Source organism: Xiphophorus maculatus, chromosome 8, assembly GCF_002775205.1.
Source record: "Xiphophorus maculatus strain JP 163 A chromosome 8, X_maculatus-5.0-male, whole genome shotgun sequence".
NCBI lineage: Eukaryota > Metazoa > Chordata > Actinopteri > Cyprinodontiformes > Poeciliidae > Xiphophorus > Xiphophorus maculatus.
In genome coordinates, this window is record NC_036450.1 from 16,870,246 (window position 1) to 16,890,238 (window position 19,993).

The 19,993-nt window shown below is 38.6% G+C and overlaps 1 protein-coding gene across 4 annotated transcripts in view; it reads left to right on the forward strand.

Moving 5' to 3' along the window:
• Positions 1-205: 205 nt before the first annotated feature.
• Positions 206-19,993, forward strand: part of znf462 (zinc finger protein 462) — a 53,975-nt gene continuing 34,187 nt past the window's right edge. For 3 of the 4 annotated variants that reach the window (XM_014473958.2, XM_023338775.1, XM_023338774.1), the window contains exon 1: positions 206-1,329. The gene's annotated coding sequence lies outside the window, so the exon portion shown is untranslated. Of the gene's footprint in view, positions 2,202-19,993 lie in introns of all 4 variants that reach the window. The other variant, XM_023338773.1, reaches the window with a different exon arrangement.

Genomic DNA, 19,993 nt, shown 5'->3' on the forward strand with positions numbered 1-19,993 from the left:
ACCCTAAGACTATAGTGTAAAATAGCATAATTGTCTTCATAAGAAAAGATGAAATAGTTATTATATCAGACATGATTTGCAGAGGCATATTGTATATAAAGCATACAATGATTCTAAAGGCTCACTTTTTCCCAAAAAACCCTTAAAATAAATAGAAGAGGTTCTTAGATTGTAGTTCTCTTGTCTTTCCAATTTTGAATGGTGTGTCAGATAGATAGATATAAATAGATAGATTTGTTTTGTTTTTTTAAATTCTTCTATGCAACTGCATTAAAATGTAACTTGTGTGACTTTGCTGAAACACAGCAAATATAGTAATATTCACCTATAGCTCTTCACTAAAAAAAAAGGCTCTCAGGTGATATATTACACTCTAGTTGCTCAATCATGCAAGGCAGGTAGGTTGCTTCTCCTCACTAACCACCCACCCATATATGCATGCCTGCCCTCTTGGCTTCTTACAGCTCAGCTCCCTCCGCCCCCCCTCAGGCATCCAGCCCCATCCTTTTACTACTGACATACATCTGAGCAGGACCCCTGCACCTTTTGTGCTGGGCTCCTTTTCTTTTGTTAGCTGGTCACAGCAGTAGCCCGCAGGAGCACATCAGCCATGTTTTTTTTTTGTTTTTTTTTGATTGGAGCAAGGGGCATAAAATAAGAAAAAAAAAATTGAGATTTTTATTAATTGATTATTTAGAATAACCCTTTTGGTAAATGTGGTTGTGTTTACAAATAACTGAAACGGTCTTTTTCTGTCTTACTAAATACGTTTTTTAAAATAAATACATATATATATATATATATATATTTTTTTTTTTTTTTTATTTATGTATTTGTGGAAATATCTATATTTTTATGTATGGCGTGAAGCTGCAGCATCACCAAGGTGAACTGCAGATAACCTCATGACGTTGCGCACATAGTATTGCCTGCCTATATAAAATTCACGGTGGCCGCGTGTATCTGCTGGTGCTCTGAGCCGCTGATAAGGCTTTGCAGATCATCTGACTTCAGTCTAGATGAAGGATGAGCTTCTCGGGCATAGACATTGTCCATCCTGCTGATGCTCTCTCCTCGTCTCATCGTAAACTCTTGTGCACCCTCTGGTGCTTGCTAGTCTCCCAAACTTCTTTGTGTAGCCTGCTTTGCAGATTGTCTTCCTTGTCTGTGTGGTTGCTCATTATTCAGAGACAGACGGATCTCAGGTCATCTGCAGCTGCAGCGAAGGAGAAGCAGGAAAGATGGCGATCATCCATTAGACCGACCGGGCGCACGCATGAAATACGAGGACAACTTTCGGGAGGATCGCTCGAGGAGAAGATTGTACCAGTGAGTTTTTGGTTTTAATCTCCCCTTCTTGTGATTGTGCGTCCAGTTTCGTCAAGATTGCTGCTGGGCTTTCAAGGTCCAAGAGAACGTCGGTGTGGTAGATCATGGGATATAATTTGGAGAGCGCCTCGTGAATGACCTGGAAAGAGCTGCGTGCTCGCTCGGGTTTCGTCCAGGGTCCAGACGAGGAAGTCGGGGCGAGATTTTTTTTTTTAGTCACTAGGCAGCCCAAAAAGTCAAGTGGGTCCTCTCGCTTCCCAAGCCGCTGCTTCCTCGCTTATGTCGCCTTTCGGTTTGTTGTCAAAGTGACACAAGGAAATGGACGCGGCGGCAGCGTTGGTGGTGGTGGTGGCGCAAAGTAGGAGGCTCGCCTGCGTGTTTCGGCAGCACCGGAGCGGAGCGTTTTGTTATTCCGCCGGCATGTCTGGTCAGGGGAATTAGTCGGTGGCCCCCCTCTCTCTCTCTCTCTGGTGCCTGCGCGGTAGCTTCATGGAGGAGCCATTGCTCTGGGTTGATCTCCTCTCCCAGACTCCATTAGCGACACAGAGAAGCTGCCATAGCCGCTGGTCCAGCCACACACACACACACACCCACACACACACACGTACTCACTCACCATGAAAGCCATGTCCAGTGCTTTCCTATCCCCCTCCTCCTCCTCCCAGCTTCTAGAGAAAGAAACCTTATCAGCTAGCGATTTTTGGACTCCGTTCTCCACAGCGTTGGAGTTAGATATCTCTAAGATAACCCACAGTTTGGTTCTACCTATATTATGTTCTAAGGTTTTTTTATTTCCTGGGTGATTATTGCTTCAGTGTTACCAGCTTGACTGCTTGGAGGTGCTGTTTTGCTTGTCACTGGTCTCAAGTCAGGTATGTCACACAAAGTAGGGCTTCACCATAAAATGGAGGAAGGAAAGATGAGTCTCCAAGGAGAGCCCCTGGAGTCAGACAGGCAGGCAGAACAAAGGTTGTGTTCAGAATGAGCTCATCCACCTTTTCTTCTTCCTCCTCCTTCTGCTGCTTTTTTCAGCTCTGAAGTTTTAGCTTGCTGAAAGGGAAGCAGGAGAAGTTTAAAAGTGGCGGTGCGTTCAAGGTGTTAACTCTCATGAGAATTTTGCTTTCGCTTACATGCTTACAGATAGTCTAGATCTGGGCTGAAGATCTACCAGGGTTTTAAAAAGTTAACGTTTCAAAACCACTGAAATGCTACACCGTTTTGTTTCTCTTTTTCAAACTAATTTTAATGAGATCTAAGGCAAATAGCTGGACATTGCTGGAGTGAATGGAATTGTGGTGCATGGGGTAGCATATCAACTCAATGACCTGCACACTACCAGCCAGCTGGCTGAAAGAGGACTACTGCATTTGGTCCTGGTCATGTCACCCCTTTGCTCTTAAAGTAAATACTATTTATTCCCTGAGAGAAATTATTTTATCACAATAGTATCTAGCAAACAAATTGTTGCACTTTTTAAAATTATAATTATAATCTATTAATATTAAATGACAAAAGTAATGCAATGGTTAAAGTGCATTCTTTGTTTATGGCTTAGCAAATATAACACGGAGAGACAAAATGTCAATTTGAAGGAAGAAATTGGGGAAAGAAGAAAACTGGTTAAGATCTACACTTTATTTATAGGAAATACACATTTATTCAGTTAGTAATTATTTTTGGATGCAATGTATTGGAAACTATTAAGTAAAAATGTGGAGTACTCCTAGTGGCAACACCGTTTTATGTCTGTTAAACTGGCTGGTTTGGCTACTGCAACAGACAGCCTGACCAATCAGCTAATATTAGCTTCTAATAGCCTGTTATGAGTGCAGAGCTGGACAGCAAACTTGAAAACAGCTAATTTACTGCTTTTAACTTAAAATTATATAATTATTGTTTATCCAAATAACACAAGCCAAATGTACTGGATATGTATAAGTGAATAGTCAATGCACTATTTGTGGTAGGATTAACTGTTGCTCTTTCTGTCTATCAATGGCACTTTTGTCCCGTATAATGTTTTAAAGTGCTTTAAAAATAAAGCTAGATTTTATTGAATTTAACTTTTAAAGTAAAAGCAATTAAGTTATTACATGTTTCCACTTAAAAATTACACTTACAAGTACAATAATACTTTGATGGTTGATCATTTTCTCAGTTATCATATTGTGAGAATCTTATACCAGGCTGTGGAAACAAGCTTGCCTGGTATAACATTGGAAGAACTTCAGTAAAAATATTAATACAATTCCCTAACACAGTGGATCTCAAACTTTTTCTAAAAACTGCCACAGCAGGAAACTGTCCTCTTACTACAATACAGTCACATGTTTTAGTATTGGGTTTTATTTGTGCGCTTTTCCCAAAATGGCTGCCTTGGATATAAAACTGAGTGGTAGCTGCAGTTAAATTTTTTAAATTTTAAATATCAGTCACCTTATATGATGCAATCTTCTGCCATAAATATGTTGTTATTGTGTAAAGCATACATAAATGTACATTGCAGGCATATATTGCTAATTGTAGTTCATTTGGTCACTGATTATATTAATTTGAATATCCTATAGGTTTCTTATTTAACTGGAACACATTAGTTTAGGTTTGATGTCATTTCTAGGTGCCAGTTCATAATTTAGTGTTAAATGGATCTACTTTATGTTTCGATTAAGTTTGTACAAGGACATCTTCATATTTCTTCCTCTACTCTTGCTTTATGATGTTTTGATGAAGCAACAATCAATATGCTTGGACAGCTCATCTTTTTGGCTGTTGGCATTATATCCCAAATCTTTTGGTTTTAATTATCTAGCACATTACTCTTTCAAACCTACTTTTTAATACCACTGAGAGCAGCCCAACCTTTCACGACCGTGACTCTATCTACAGGTGGACATGGGGATACGATAGAATTTTTAATAGCAGAACAATGGCATTTTTTGTTTTTTGGTCTTGCAGGTAGTTAAGGTATCGACATGCACACATGCACGCTCTTCTGTTTCTGTGTGTGTGCGTGAGTGAAGCAACGGCTTTTGCAGGCGGTTTCTTGTAGGAAATTCTAATGATGATTCTTGCTTTGTTTTTGATCCGTTTCCAGGCTGCCCCATCGGGCACTCTTTAGCGGTTTTCATTAAAATAAAAGCAGATCGTTACAACTTATGATAGCTTGGACTCGAGGGAGTGGAGATCTGGGCTGCACATGTTCATGTTATTACATAATTACTCGTATTGATGTGGGTTTTGAGCCATTTAGAGATTAGGTGTCATGCATGAACATGCTCTGTATTATCTGCTCAGCCTTAGGTGACTTTGTGTACATAATAGACTGAAGGTGTCCAGCCTGCCTGGAGATTGAAAGGAGTGTGCGTGTGTGTGTTCTGCAGCTTTCCTAGCCACTGTGTGAAATCTTGCTGACAAGAAGCCTGTGAGCTTGACACGGTGTGCTGCGACAAGGCTGGGGCTGGGAAGAGCAATCAAAATGGTGGCCACGCTCCTTCTCTCCCCACCTCGGTAGGGCAGACAAGTTCTCGAGGAGGAGCCGATAGAGGACGAGCAGGCGAGAATCTGCTGTGGTAGACACATTCGTCTGGCAAGACAGGCTGGCTGCGGCGGATCTAGTCTGCTAGAAGTTGCTGCAAATGAGCTTGGGGATTGCATGCTCAAGGGGTGATTAAGGTCTTTTGGTGGAGGAAGCTTCAGCGTCCACACAGATAACTCATGCTCTGAGTTTGCACTTCCAGCTCAAGCTTCAACTTTCACAAGTCTGCAACACATTCCTTATCTGTTTTTTTTTTTTTCTCCACAAACAGTCGATTGATAGGACTCCACCTTTGGGTTGCAGAGTCTTTCGAACGCCTAAAGTCTGTTGGCTTGCTGTGTCGGTTTTATAGCATAATAGACAAACATCTCACCACGCATTTCATATTAAGAATAGGAAGCACCATTTTGTTCTAAATGTCAATCGTTTAATCAATAATCTGATAATCAGAAACTGACGCAAAAGACCATAGAGCTAATAATTGCCAATAAGCTGATAATTTCTTTTATTTGGCCATCTGTAATTAAAGCCTCTTAATGTTCATGTGGAAACATTGCTTTCACTTTTCACCCAGTTTGTTTCAAAATCATTATTCACACCATAAGCTAAAGTTAAACTCATTTAATGTTCTTGACTTTATAATTTTGCACTTGTCCAAAAAATAACTTTTTTTTTTTACTAACAATGTTAGATTCAGAATAAATATAGAAATGTTCTCATTCGACAAATAGGACAATAATCCTAAAGTTCTATATAAAAGGTAACGGGACTTTTGAATACCTTTGAACTCTCATCTAAAATGGGATTTGGATCATGCATTAAAAGGATCTGGTTTAAATATTTACACCAGAACGATGATAGTGATTACGACACTAATTGGGCATTATGGTCACAATAAGTAATCGACATAATCAAAGTTAGTGATGAGGTGTGAAATAAAAGACATAAATACAGAGTAAGGGGGGAAAAATAGAAGTACGTCCTTTGGTGAACCCTTAATGGCTCCCTCCTTAAGAGCAGACTGTTTTCTTTTTCTTCTATATTTCTTTCTATATTTTCTCTGCATGTAACTCCAATAGTCTATAGTCATACCTAAGCTCTGAATTTTATTAGAGATAAATATTTTATACTTTTTTTCTTTCTTTTTTTTTTTTTTTTTACATTTCATCAAATTAGGTTTAAACTTGTTAGTTAAGGATGTTTTTTTTATGGATAATTGTGATTTACGTTTGAGGCCTACATTCACCCAAAAATCAACTTCCCTTACTTAATACTGCAAGTTTTATTTATTCTATAACTTTAGCAAGTTAAATATAACTTACTAAATTTAAGTGAAATAGGTGTTTCTGAACTCTGGTGTGTGATGCTAGTACAGAATCCAGTTTACATAGAAAATGTTACTGATTATATGGTTTGCCAGCCTTTAACATCTCTTTTCACAATCCACATTTTCTAAATATAAATGTTTCACATGATGGAGCTGGTTGTGGATAACGTAAGAACACATTGATTATAATTGCATAACTATGGCTATCTAGGGAATTTATTTTCAATCCTACTTACTGTGTCTTAAGTAGGTAGAGATGCACATCAGTCTTCCTCCTTTACTTTTAAAAAAATCTGAAAGGTGATTTTGATTTCTTTTTAATTTATTTTTCTTTTAAATTGTCAGAACTGTAAGATTTAGAAGATAAATTGTACCAAAGCTCTTGGTTTTGTTGCATCTCAAGCATATTGTTAGAATAGAATTTTTTCATATTTTTAAATTGTTTGACCTTCTGATCTGTGAAAATGACCAGATTGCTGCATCTCTATTCAGTAGTTTTTGCAGGTGTTTTTCACTTCATATTACAACCTGAACTCCTTTGCTGGAGCAACAAAAGAATGCAAGCTTCTCATTTATCAACAAAAAAAATGATGGAGAAGCAATGAATGGAAAAAAATGTCCAACAATTTTGGGCTTTCTATTCAATTCATGACTTTTTGTATATCATTTAAAGATCTTGCAGCAGCCATTTACCTGAAGTGAAGGAGCTGAGTGCCTCTTCACAGCAGCTCATAACTAACATTTATAAACGATTGTCCAAATCTGTGATCTATTTTAGTAGCTCGATTGCCCCGATATAAATTAACACCAAAATTCAGCATTGAGGTGATGGAGCAGAGGCCAAAAATGCAAAAGCCATTGCGTTTGTGAGGTGTTTTAATCGTTTTTAACTGGTAAAGCAGAGGATCAAACAGCCACAAAGACCTCTGTGATGGTTTGAATGCTGGAAGGAAGTGGTCATGAAGCTCATCAGTCACCCGTTTCTCTATCTTTCTGCTCTTTACCTCCTCCTTTCTTTCTCACACGTACACAACGTCTCCCCTCCTCCTCCCGTTGTTCTGACCTCACTCATTCACTTACTCACACCGCATGATGCACTCCTCCATTCTTCTCTACCTGGGGCAGTGAAGGAGGCCAGGAGAGACGGACAAAAGCAAATTGAAATGCTCCAGTGAGCGCTTTCTTGACGTGATACATGGCACATGAGATGCAGCCCGGCCCTGCCTGCTGTTCCACTACCAACCAAAGCGCTGTCCAGATAAACACTGCAGCCAAATTTTGTTCCTTTTTGTCTCTTATGTTGTTAATTTTGAGGCTCTGAAGCCTCAGTCATCATTTGAGATTGTGTTCAAACTGCGATATGATTTGCAGTGTGATCTTTCTGCTGTGTAACTTTTGGCCTACTTAAAGACCTAAGTGCACCATCATGTCTGGGTTTTAGGTGGAACAAGGAAGTGGCTAAGTAGAGGTGTCATTCCAGTTTCTTTTGTCAGTTGCCACGTTACACTGCTGCAGAACTGGTTCCTCCTCTTTGCTTTCCATCTGAAGATCACAGTTTCACCGTGCTTCCCCTCCTGGAAGAAAGAAAAAAGTGTTTGTATCTCAGGGAGGTTGTTTCCTCAACATATTTGTACCTAAGGAGTAGATTTTTTTGGAAATCCTGATCTGAAATGACTGTGCAGATGTGACAGCGTGTCTTGTGAGATGAATGAGGAGTCCTATGGTTTCCAAATTCATCATGATTTAATGTCCTTCTGCAGTAGGACACAGTAAACCTACTCTGTCTGCCTCGAGCTGCCTGTGGTGGAGGGAGGAAAGGGAGAAAAAAAAAACCCTCAGGCTTCTTTGGAGACGCCCGTTCCTTAGGCAGTGTGGTGCCTCTGGACAAGGCCTTCATTGAGCAGGAACAGGACTGGTCTTGTAGAGAGAGATCCACACTGGCTCAGCCTCTGAGACAACAGAGCTGTCCATCCACGATTAAATATTTAGAAACTCGGAAAGGAGGTCCCTGTGGTAAGTTAATATTGATGCGTCTCTCGTCTTTCTTTCCCTTCTCAAACTTGTTGAGTTGCCTCAAGAGGTCAGTTTGGTAGAGCTAGAGAAGCAGAAGAACTAGCCCACCTCCTCTCATCTTCAATAAACTTTGAAGGTTTTTACTGCATTCTGATTGTAATCTGCTCTGAGTTTTTATTTTGAGCTATTTGGTTATTTTTTTGTGGGGGGGTTACTGCTTCCCTTGTCCTCTGGGTGGTTACTCTGAAGTGCTCCGTCCTGATGAGCTTGTAACCTCACCCACCTCCTGTAACTGAAGTAACTGCCATGTCAGGCTTACAAGGAAGTCAGCATTGCAGTGTTTTCTGGCAGTTGTCCACTGAGTGCAACTCGCAAGAAACCCTTCAGTGCATCCTGCAGCTTTTTTTTTTTTTTTTTTTTTTTTGTCTGGTGATTTGTTTCTGGGGAAGAAATGCAGAGTTGGAGATGCCTTTTACTTTAAGTCAGTAGAGACATATTTGAAATAAAATGGGCTTAATGTTTGGAACCTTTGAGATAATGAAAGGTTCTTTGCACAAGTATTCATACCCCTTGAACTTTAGCCCTAAACCTCCCTGGTGAGTGCTTCATGAAACCTTTTGTTACACTTATAGCTGCAAGTCTTTTGGGGTACTGAAATTATCACTCCTTGATTATCGTAAAATATCTCAAGCTCTGTCAGACTGGATAGAGAGCTTCAATTTTTACGTGTCGATCCAAATTGACCTTGATTCGTCTTCATATCAGATCGGAACAGCATCCTTGTGTCTGCTGAAGAAAATCATTCCCACACAATGAAGCTACCAACACTGTGTTTCATAGTGAGAGTGGTACATTTAGAGTGAGAGTTTGCAAGTAGGCAAGAAAATAGAAATGTTGTTTCCTCTGACCAGAACGCCTACTGCTAGATAATTGCTGAGTCATCGGAATACTTCTCATTGGTTTCTTTCAATAATCACTTTCTTCTTGCTACTCTTCCATAAAGGCAAGGCCGGTTAAATGCAGATAAGTGGACAAAATATTGCCAGTGGATTCTACCACCTGTAGCTCCTGTGGAGTTATTATGGCGGTCTTGACGTTTCTTCTCTAATTGTCAGTCATGTCCTGGTAGGTTTTTGCTGTTGTACCATGCTGTTAACATTTTTAGATGACTGATCAAACAGCGTTCCATCATAATATTTAAACAACTTTTCAGCTATATTCCTGACGCATGTGCTGTGTTCTTTGGTCTTCATGATGCTTGTTCTTCACTGATGTTTTCTATCCAGCCTCTTAGGCCTTCAGAGAACAGCTGTATTTAAACTGAGATGAAATTATGCACAGGTGGACTTTGTTTAAAAGTTAGTTCGACTTCAGAAGCTGATCGGTTGCAGAGGATTTCATTCATGGAGATCAGATTTAAAGGGTTGAATACAGGCACACATTTTCCTAGCACTTCAGTCTTTTGCTTTACTTAAATGTGGTGTATCTCAAAGATATACATTGAAGTTTGAGCGTGAAAAAATGCCAAATAGTTCAGGGGTTATGAATACTTTTGCGAGATGCTGCATCACGGTGGCATTTTGTGAGTAATCCATGGAGTTTGTTTGTGAAATGATGCAGAGCCTTAGAGATGGCAGCAGATTGATTTGTGTGACGAAGCCGTTTCCTTGGAGAAGCCGCTTTCCAAGGCTGCGTGGAATGTTGGGTTTCCTGGACTAATTGTCCTTGTGGAAAAGCACTTCCTGGTTTCTCTGTAAGGTCTGTCCTTGTCTCCTTGGTCGTGTTTGTTTAGCCCATGCACGAGCTGATGAGCTTCAATTTCAGGAGCTCTGACTCAGCTCTCCCGTCCGACAGTGGATATGGTCTGGTTGGACTTGCTTGTTGTTTTTTTGTTTTGTTTTGGGTTTTTTTTACCCTTTAGCCTACTTTTGTATGAAGTTTAATTTCTCAGAATTATTTTTTTTAAAACCTTAAGTTAAGAAAGCTCTTGAGAAAACTAAAAATATCTGCCTACCTTCCATTGCAAAATAGTAAAAATAATCATGCCTGGAGCCATTAATTAAATTCTGCACTTAATCATTTTTGGAATATTTAATGATGTTGCAAAGGGTTGCCCTGAGATCCATCCCTCATACTATAAATTCTTTTTTCCCCCTCTCTCTGATTTTATTTGGTAACGCAAACATCTTATTTACACAAGCTTCCATGCATCATCTTAATGTTTTTTCGATGACAGGATTGCTGTAGGTTTTTAGAAGCGAGCTAACCAGACTTTGGATGCTGTCTTCAGCTTCTCTCATGGTATGCTGAGATCAAAACCACACATCTCACTTCTGCTTTCTGTGTCTCGGTCATGACAGCTTGCAGGAGGAACCGGCAGGAGGGGAAGCTGCTTGCTCAGGTCTGCGCTCTTAAAGCTAAACACTTCCATCTGTGTAACAGGATAGCAGAGGCGAGCAGCTCCTCCACTCGGCTCGAGCAGGACGGTCAAAGACCTTGAGGAGCACAAAATGGCTGGCCGGCCATGCCACTAATACTCCAGCGCGATTGGCTGTGTCTCCTCGGCCGCTGCGGGGTCTGGCTGTGTGAAATGGAGTCCTCTGTGTGGAGCATTGGCCCAGCCTCGGCTCTGATGCAGAAGATAATTCTGTCAGCCTCGAGAGGGAGAGACGTGAGAGCAGCCAAGTGAGGTGACTATGCTAAGAGAAGGCTGAGCAGAAGACTTTCAGGTTACTGCTCACTAGACTTGCTTCCTCATTTAGTCTTGATTTGTGTTGGGAGCTATTTTCACTTGGTGCAATTGAAAAGGTTCAATTTATGTTATTTATTTCATTTTTGGTATCGTACCAAAAAATAAAGGGTGTTTCAGGGTCTTTGTTACCTAACCTTCACACATGGGAGGCTCTCACTCAGGGATTCTCCAGCTTGATGTTTTCTGAACATGTCAGCCCTGAAGGTCACATAAATAACTCTGAGAATCACATCCGAAAGCAGATGTAAAAGATCGTATTCTGACTGTATTTTTCTTGATAGTCTTCACCATGACAACCTGAAGACGGTAACAGTGCAGAAGATGGCCCTTAAAAGCCTGCTTCTTCGTAATCTGCCCGGTCATTATCGTCTAAGCAAAAAGAGGCCAAATGTTGTCACCAAGTGCTCTGTGCTGCAGTCGTCCCTCTTTTCAGAAGGAACATTCAGAGCCCTTTGCTGAGCACAAAGGCTACCCTTGGAGCAAGGTTACTTGTTCCATGATGGCCGGCTTCTTTCTCCCTCTCTCTCTCTCTTTTTTCTTTCCCCCAGCTTGAGACAGAAATGTGGAGAAAGAGAGCTGGAAATATTGGGAAAAGTAAATGTCTTGTGTTGTAATGAAGGACTGAAAAAAAAAAGACCAAGTTCACTGATCTCACTGCATGTGTGATGCCAGGTAACCATCTGCCATGGATAAAGAGCTCAACACACAAGGTGTGTCTTATCTGGTGAACTTCAATACATAGTGTGCTTTTAACACTTTTAATGTCACGATTGGTGCAGAAAAAGAAAATTAAGTATGGGACAAAGTTTAGATTTCTATCCTTTATTCATTAAGACATTTTCTAAAAGGTAAATATTTCTTTAAAAAAAGTTACATTTATCTATAAATTGCATTATCATATCTGGTCTTTAACCTTTTAACTTTATTGACTGAGAGCCTAAAAACGAAGGAACAGTCATTAAAAGAATAAGTCATTTCACAGCTTTACAACATAAATCCTGCATTAAACGGGACCTGTGGTTCTTAAAACTGGGTCTGTTTTGCAAAAACACCTGCTATTTTGAACAATAAAATTACCACAATAACATAGTGATTTGTAAGGAAATTGTACAACTGTGTTGTAAAGCATCTGTAGGGCAGTTGTGCTTTTTTTTTATAACACTATACACTATTGTTACACTAATTAAACCACAGCCATATTGTCAAGACATCTTTAAATATCTCACCTACAGAACCTGGTCTTCTTCCATATGCTGCCGTTGTCACTAAAGAAGCGAATAAACTTTTAGCAGTTTAGATGTGCAGTCTATTTTTATTCAGAGGTGAAAATGTCCCAATTTTAAAGTTGGGGAGAAGTAAAAAATTCACATTAAGCAGAGGTTCCATATGGGAGAGATGGAGGCCATCCTCAAGAATCTAATATGGCAGCCGTGTGCTTACGACTTTGTGAGGTCAGCACTAATAAATTATTTATTTGCATTTCTAGTCATTTGTTTCTCACTCTTTTATGTGTCTTTTTTTTAACGTATTGTACAGCTTATTTATTTATTTTATGTATGAAATGCAGAGACTTGCATTGCTGTTGGCTGCTGCTGCTAATCGTTGTTAGCCTGGTCATTGAGTAAAATAACTGACTTATCCTACTGGGCACTGTGTTTGAACAAATGATGACTTTGGTTGTTTGAGTTGCAGCTAACAGGGAATAGTCTCTGTGATGCAGCTTATGGACCAATCGTGCAAAGCTTCCATCCTATTTAATATGAATAATTTGATAATTGAAACATTTGTCACTACAATGATTATGACTGACGAAGCTTTGGTTTTGTCTGAGGTTTAATATTTTGAAGGACTCTAATCATTTCAAAAACTCCTTCCAGTGAGGAAATTTAGTGCCGGATAATGTTTTCCTTTCAGTAAAAATGTCTCCATTAACTCACAAACAAAAAAAAAAAACCTACCACCAGTAGCAATTTTTAAATCCTTGTTTAAGATTAATGGATGTAGAATAACGGAGTTCTGATTTGCCAAATTTAAGTGTTGCAGATTGCGAAACCAGTCAATTCAGAACTCTTTCACTGCAGTATAGATGATCCAGATGTTTCTGGGATGATGGCTGCATGATTCCAACCAGCAATCCATGTTTGAGGCACAGCTTTCTCCCTCCTCCCTTCCACCTTCCTTCTGTTTTTGATCTCAGGACTGGCTTGGAGCCCTCAGTCAGCCGGATGCTTTGAGGTTCAAAGATCAAAATGGCTCTGCTTGTTGTCCTCCATTACAGAGGTGGCATGTGTTCAGGCTGTTATGCATTAACTGAACCGACAGTGAGATTTTAAACTTTTTTTTTGTCTGCATTGGTTCTTTTAAAAGTCTAAATAAAGCTGCAAACTGTGCAGACAAGATGAGATGAGAACTTCTCTCATCTATCTGGAATATTTAAGTAAGCAATCCCTATCCTGCTAACATGAGCTGTTTCTCTCTCTTACTTTGAATGTGACACAAGTGAAGGTCAGGCAGGAGACAGATCAGCAAATCTTGCTGGACTGCAGTGTCTGAAAGGCTCTGCACATGTATTTATGGCTCCTCTAAGGCGGACTGGAATCATAGAGCAGATCTTCTGAATGTTCACTAGAACCTTGTCAAAAGAACTTGATGTCACTATAGATACACAAAGTGAGCTTGGACAGGAAGAGAACAAAATAACACATTTTGAAGAATTTTGAAAAATCAATCAAAGCCCATAACTATTCCACAAACATGGTGACAAAAGAACAGAATGACAGAACGAAGGCCATGTCTACTTGAGGTCATCTCTCTATGATGAATGGTCCTATTAAGCAGAAGCTTTGAAGAAGAAGGAAAAAAAAAACTACCAAGAGGCCCACAGCAAAGCTAAAAATAACTGAAGGTCTGTATGGTTGAATCTGTCTGCAGCTTGCACTTAGCTTGAGTTTTATGTGCTCTGCATACTTCTGAGCTTTCCTCAAGGCAACAACATAAAAGAGGTCTTCTGGCCATGAGGTCTATTTTAATGTTAATTTCTCCAAGCATCTGGTTAATTCCCAAGCTGGGAAGCAGAACTTGTGGCCTGATGAAATCAAGGTAGAAATCTTAATTTGTAAATGTGGAGCACTGGGACATGTAGTGCACAGCTGTTAAGTTGGAAGAGATTAAATTTCCTGACATTTGTATAGAGAATCAAAACAAGAAGGCCAAGAAAAAGTTGTGACTTTAACCTGGATTGCAAGAGTTTAGGAGCTGCTTGAGATTCCACAGATGGAGCTGTCTGTTGTAATATTTGATGAGTTTGTAATATTTGAAAGAGCACATGATTTTTCATACAAATGAATAATATAAAAATAATAATAAAACTTAAATCCATTGTATATTTATCTCAGGAGGAGTAGAACCTCTTTTTAAATCAGCTGAATAGTTTGTTTTCTAGCACCATAAACACCAAAAATCAACTGACTTGGTGTGGGAGCACAAACTTTCTAACCAAGGAACAAGCTGAAGGTGAATGCTACATTTTGTGCTATGATATTTGATATGTTATATTTTTGAGTGCTTTGATTTATTTTCAAATTCAACCTGAATTGACCAATTCTCAAAATTTGCGTGATGATGAAATCTTTTTTATAACGCCTGGAAAGTTAGTTAACTTTTGACCTCCTGCTATTATTACTATTTTTAAATATGCTTAAGACTTACGTTTTGGGTTATTTTGGGCAGTATTTTAATAAAGTAGTTGAAATTATGCATTTTTTTAAAACACAAGTTTTTAAAGCTTCCAGTATAAATTGAAGCTGATTGACATTTACAATTCTGTCCTAATTTGTAACCTACGCAGGCAATCTTGGGATATTTGAAAATTATTCCATTCTTCTAAATAGAATTGTAATTGAATGACTCTTTTGGAAAATGTTAACACCATGTCTATTTTAAGTGACTAACTTTGTTTAATTATACTGAAATATATGAATAAAGTTAACAAAGTAACACCTCAATGCAAAGCAATTCCATAGCAACAAAAACCGACTGGTTCAATTAAACTAATTGCTGCATAAAAAAATAAAAAAATAAAATAAAATAAAAATAGAAAAGTTGAAAAAAAAAAAGCTGTTAGTGCTCTGAATTGAGCAAAGATGGATTTCATTAGTTGAGCTGAACTTTTGACTCATGGGAGGAGGCATGTACCAGATCTGATTTCACAAATGGTGTGGTTTTGCTTCATGATGGACCTGCGTTTTTGATGTGGAAGTAATTGATGACTGTCTCTAGTCAAATGCTCTATGTTGGGCAGAGGTTGACCTACTTTCTAGAATGCCATAAGCCTTGAGAGAAGTGTCTATCTCCAGATTATTTCTTGAGGTTTTTAAAGAGGTGGCCGGTTTTTATTTTTGGATCATTTTGTTGTCTCTGCCATGATGTAAAGACACTTTGGACTCTCCAGAGCTGGTTGGTCTACTCTGGTCAGGGCCTGAAATTCATAGTTGATTTGCTGGTTTACAAAGTTTTGCTTACACTTATTAGTTATCCTTCCTAATATGCTGGGGGGTTTTTACCAATCAAAAATGACCTCATTTAACGGAATTATGCTTGGTGTTTAGAAATTTCATACCCTTCCCATCGTTTTTATTTCATTTGAGGAGCCGTCTGATGAATGTTATGACAAAATGTTCATAGAGAGCATTATTGATTCCTCGCATCTCTTCTGAAATGTGCCCCTCTCATTGATCGGGCAGGTGGGATCGATGTTTCATCTCTCTGTATTCAGACTTCCGCAAATGAGCCGCACCATGTGATCACATCATTTTTGGAAAGAGCTCTGCTCAGGCAGAGAGGAATGAGGTCAGCATCCATCTATCTGGTCTTTATCACACAAGATCTGTAATGCTGTTGTAATATGGCAGATATTCTTGTCAAGAATTCACAAACAAGATATCTATATAGATTATAGATATCGTGTTAAGTATTATAGTTTGGTAAAGTATTTCATTTTTATCACACTGTTTTGTCAGTACCTAAAAATCAAGACTTTGCAAGCCAGCTCATAAATGTGTTTTTATGAATATTCATTAGGCATTTTCTCCCATAAGTTTAACTGTTGAATTATCCTCCATCACAAAATAATTGCTTATTGAATCCCAATCAGTTCTGCATCAGAATATTAACTCAAAAGTCCACACATTGGTTATTGTATCTTCATCAGCAAGAAGAAAACAAGTCCTGCAACAGATGGTCTTGCACACTTCCCGGTCCCTTCCCCCAGCCCATCCAGATCTGGATCTGAACAACATTCAGTCAGTCCAGGATTATGAAGTGATATAAATCTTCTGAATCAACCTAAATACAGAAGAACCTCCTGAAGGTTTTAAACTGCTGTTTCTAATCTCAACTGTTCGCACGCAAAATATTCAGATTGAGACTTTAAAAAAAAAAGGTTTTTGATTGAAATTTGAATATTTGTGTATGTATAAAATAATTCAGCCCAAAACTATTCACACTCTGGCAGATTTAGACTTAAAATCATCAATCAGAAAGGAAGGTTTCTGAAAGGAATGGGTCAAGCGTCTCTCAAAAGATAAAGCAATGTGAAAGGATTAGTAATTTCAGATAATTTTTTTTTTAAAAACTTTATTAAAATTGTAATTCCTACAATTATCTACATCCTTCTCAGTAATGGACTTTTTTTAGTAGTACAACTTTTCTTATGATAGCTAAAATGCTTATTGCATGTTTTCAAGGACTATTTCCAGGATTTATCTTGGGTGGTGAGTTCCAAGTTTTTTGAAGTTAGAAGACCTTCTTATCATCACACTATTCATCACCATAATCTCCTATTCTCTTAACATTCAAGTTATGACTCAGGCTGGACCACTTTAAAACATTAATCCTACTTTCAGTCATTGGAGAAATGTTGATAAGTACTTTAATCGCCAAAAATATGAATCTCCCTAGTCTTTTTGCTATTCAGACACTCTATTGTTGTATTTATTTACTAATAGATTGGAGACCCCATCCAGGACTGATGTTCTGATATCACTTCTTTTGTTTTTAAATCTTTAGGTAAAGATAATCCACCAAAAACCCAGTTGTGCAATTTAACTGTGACCTCAGTCTGTGTGTGTCTACAATCTCTGCTGACTGATTGTTGTGTGCAGAGAAGTTAATTTAGGTGCAGATGGGCGCATGTTAGCTGACAGTCCAAATGTTAATTACACTTCCTGGCTACCCTTTTGCTGTGGTCTCAAGGCCTGCAGCTCCCTGTGTTTGTTCACCATAAAAAATTTAATTATGTTGTAAATGTGTGGAAACAAGTAAAGTGTTAACAATGTTGAATTATTTAATTTTATTATGTTGTTTAGGCCTTCAAGCAGCTCCCTGCTTTGACCACAGCACTGATGTGTCACCACCTTTAAAGTAAACGTGACAAACTGTTAGCAAAGTGTTGTTTATTTACACAGCTAACTGTTGCAGACCAGCAGCAGCCATATTTCTGGTTACCTAGTAACTGTTACTCACTCCATCTCTCAAAAAAACATGAGAAAAACAACTATCAAACAATTTTCCTTTTCTCAAGAATTTTATACAAAAACGTGTCTAAAATATGTAATTGCAGTTATTTAGAAAGCTTTCCAGCTGTGGGTTTAAACCTACTTCACAAGAGCTTTGAGTGACTGATGAAGAAATATTTTAAAAACATCCAAACAATAATTTGTTTTTGTGATCAAGCTAAATGTGTCATTTATTTATCATACTGTTTATTGCTGATCATTTATCATGATAAACTTGCTGTCATGATAAGAATAATAAGATTTATTGTTGACATGATAAAATGCGTGCTGTGGTGGCGCATTGGTTAGCACGTCCACGTTTGGAGGCCTTAGTCCTCGACGCGGATGTCGTGGGTTCGACTCCCGGTCCTGGCGACCTTTGCCGCATGTCTACCCTCCTCTCCGCTCCCTCTTTCCTGTCTGCCTACTGTCGCAAAAAATATGAGCCACTAGCGCCGCAAAAACTCTTCGGAGAAAAAAAAAAATATGTCCGAGTTGTTAGCTTTACTATTTTATATTGTTTGTTCAATGAAAACAGCAATAAGAATCAATATGTTTGCAAATATTATTACTGCAATTACTTTGTGCAGTTTAGTGATGCAATTTGCACATTTTTATGTGACTGGTATCCTATAGAATTGTGTTGCAAATGGGAATAATTTTCAAAAGCAGCATTTATGTTTGTGGGACTGTAATTGCTGTGACACGCAGTTACAGCCACACATATCTCAAAAAGAAGTAATAAATAGTTTGTATTGTCAGACAGTTGTCTTTTTTTGATATTGCATGTGCATTATACTTATGTCTGGATGGTAGTTAAATGTTAATCACGGAAAATACTTATTCTTTTATGGGTGTATAATGTTTATTAAACTTGTGAGAGCTCCAATAGGAGAAGCGTGTTATTTCCCACACATGTGGAAGGAGTGACTCAGTTGTCCTGACCCTCTGGTTATGTCTGTGGTGACTCTGTAACTCAAGGAAGCTGTGACTGTGGAAGTCACCTTGTCAGACTTGTTTTGGTTTTTCATCAGACCGAGTCTGTTTTCAACCAATGGATGTTTGTCGGCTGAATCCTGTGTGGTTTCAAGTATTGAACTGAGTTGATTAACAAAGATAACTTGTTGTTTTGGTCTACTGAGAAATGGTTTGTGGGGGTGGTGTTGGAGCAGCCAGAGGCAGTCTGATTGTTTGAGAGAAAACAAATCTCCATAACATAATTTGAAGACACTGGTCTGATCTCCCCCAAAACACGCACACACACACACATACACACACACACAAACAACACTGTCCGTCCTTTGGTTGTTGCCAAAACAGCTTTGACCCACCAATGCGCGAAGTCCACAAGACCTGAAGGTGCCCTGTGGTATCTGGCACCAGTATGTCGGGAGCAGGTTTTACTACGGTGCCATAGGTCGAGCTTGTACCGATGAACGAACATGAGATTGTAAGTTCTTCTTTGAATCATCATTCAAAATGTGTCATTGCTGGCTCTAAGTTTCCAGTCATACCTTGGTTCATGGATCCTTCAACTTACTGGTTTCTGACTAGAAGAATTTATTCTGACTCGGCTTGGACTGATATTAGATTCACATGGTATGATAAACTTGAGTTCAAATAACAGCATTTATAAGAACTTAACTCACTATAACAATGTTGTCTAATTACTTTTGTTTAAAGCAGAAAAGCAAAAGTAATATTGCATATTGATTATTATAATAATCCTCTTTATAACATTTGTTATGATTTTTTCTATTCTGCTCTCTTATTGAGCATCGCTACTCTAGCTAAGAGGATACAGGCAGATACTAGACCTTATAATCGAGGCTCTTGGTGACGGTCACTTCAGGCCAGTAACCGTAAGCCAGCATCTGCAAGAGAAAAACTTAAATGACAAAAAAATATATATATCTTCAAAGGCCACATTTCTTCCTATGTTCCAAATTTGTCTGTTTGGACTTTGCAAGTCACCACAAATCAGGGAAATGGAAAGGTGGAAGAACATTTTATTCTCAAATGAAAAAAAGGTAATTTGGTCATTCATGATGGTTTCCAAACTTACTGACATGAGAGACATGTTTTTAGAGAAGCAACATTGGTTCCATCATGACCGGGGAGCCTTTTCCTTGGAACTATTGAGCTTCATGTTGTGCAGCGGGATCAAACCATGGCTCATTATGTAGAGATGACTGCGACTTGATGACTAGGTATTTCACCAAGACATAGCTACAGATTTCAATACCTGTCTAACAAAGGACCTTCACCAGCAGAATAGGTACCCTCATTTGGACCATCCTGCATATTCATGTTTCTCAAAATTGTGTGATGATGGCAACTGAGGTTTACAAAAATTTAGTTAAGTTCCAGACTGTGGGTGCCTTTCATAAGCCATCTTTACTACATAGACCAATATTTCCACCAGCTTTGCTGGAAACAAATCAATCACTTTTAAATTATTTTTTGTTAAGTAATCAAGAAGA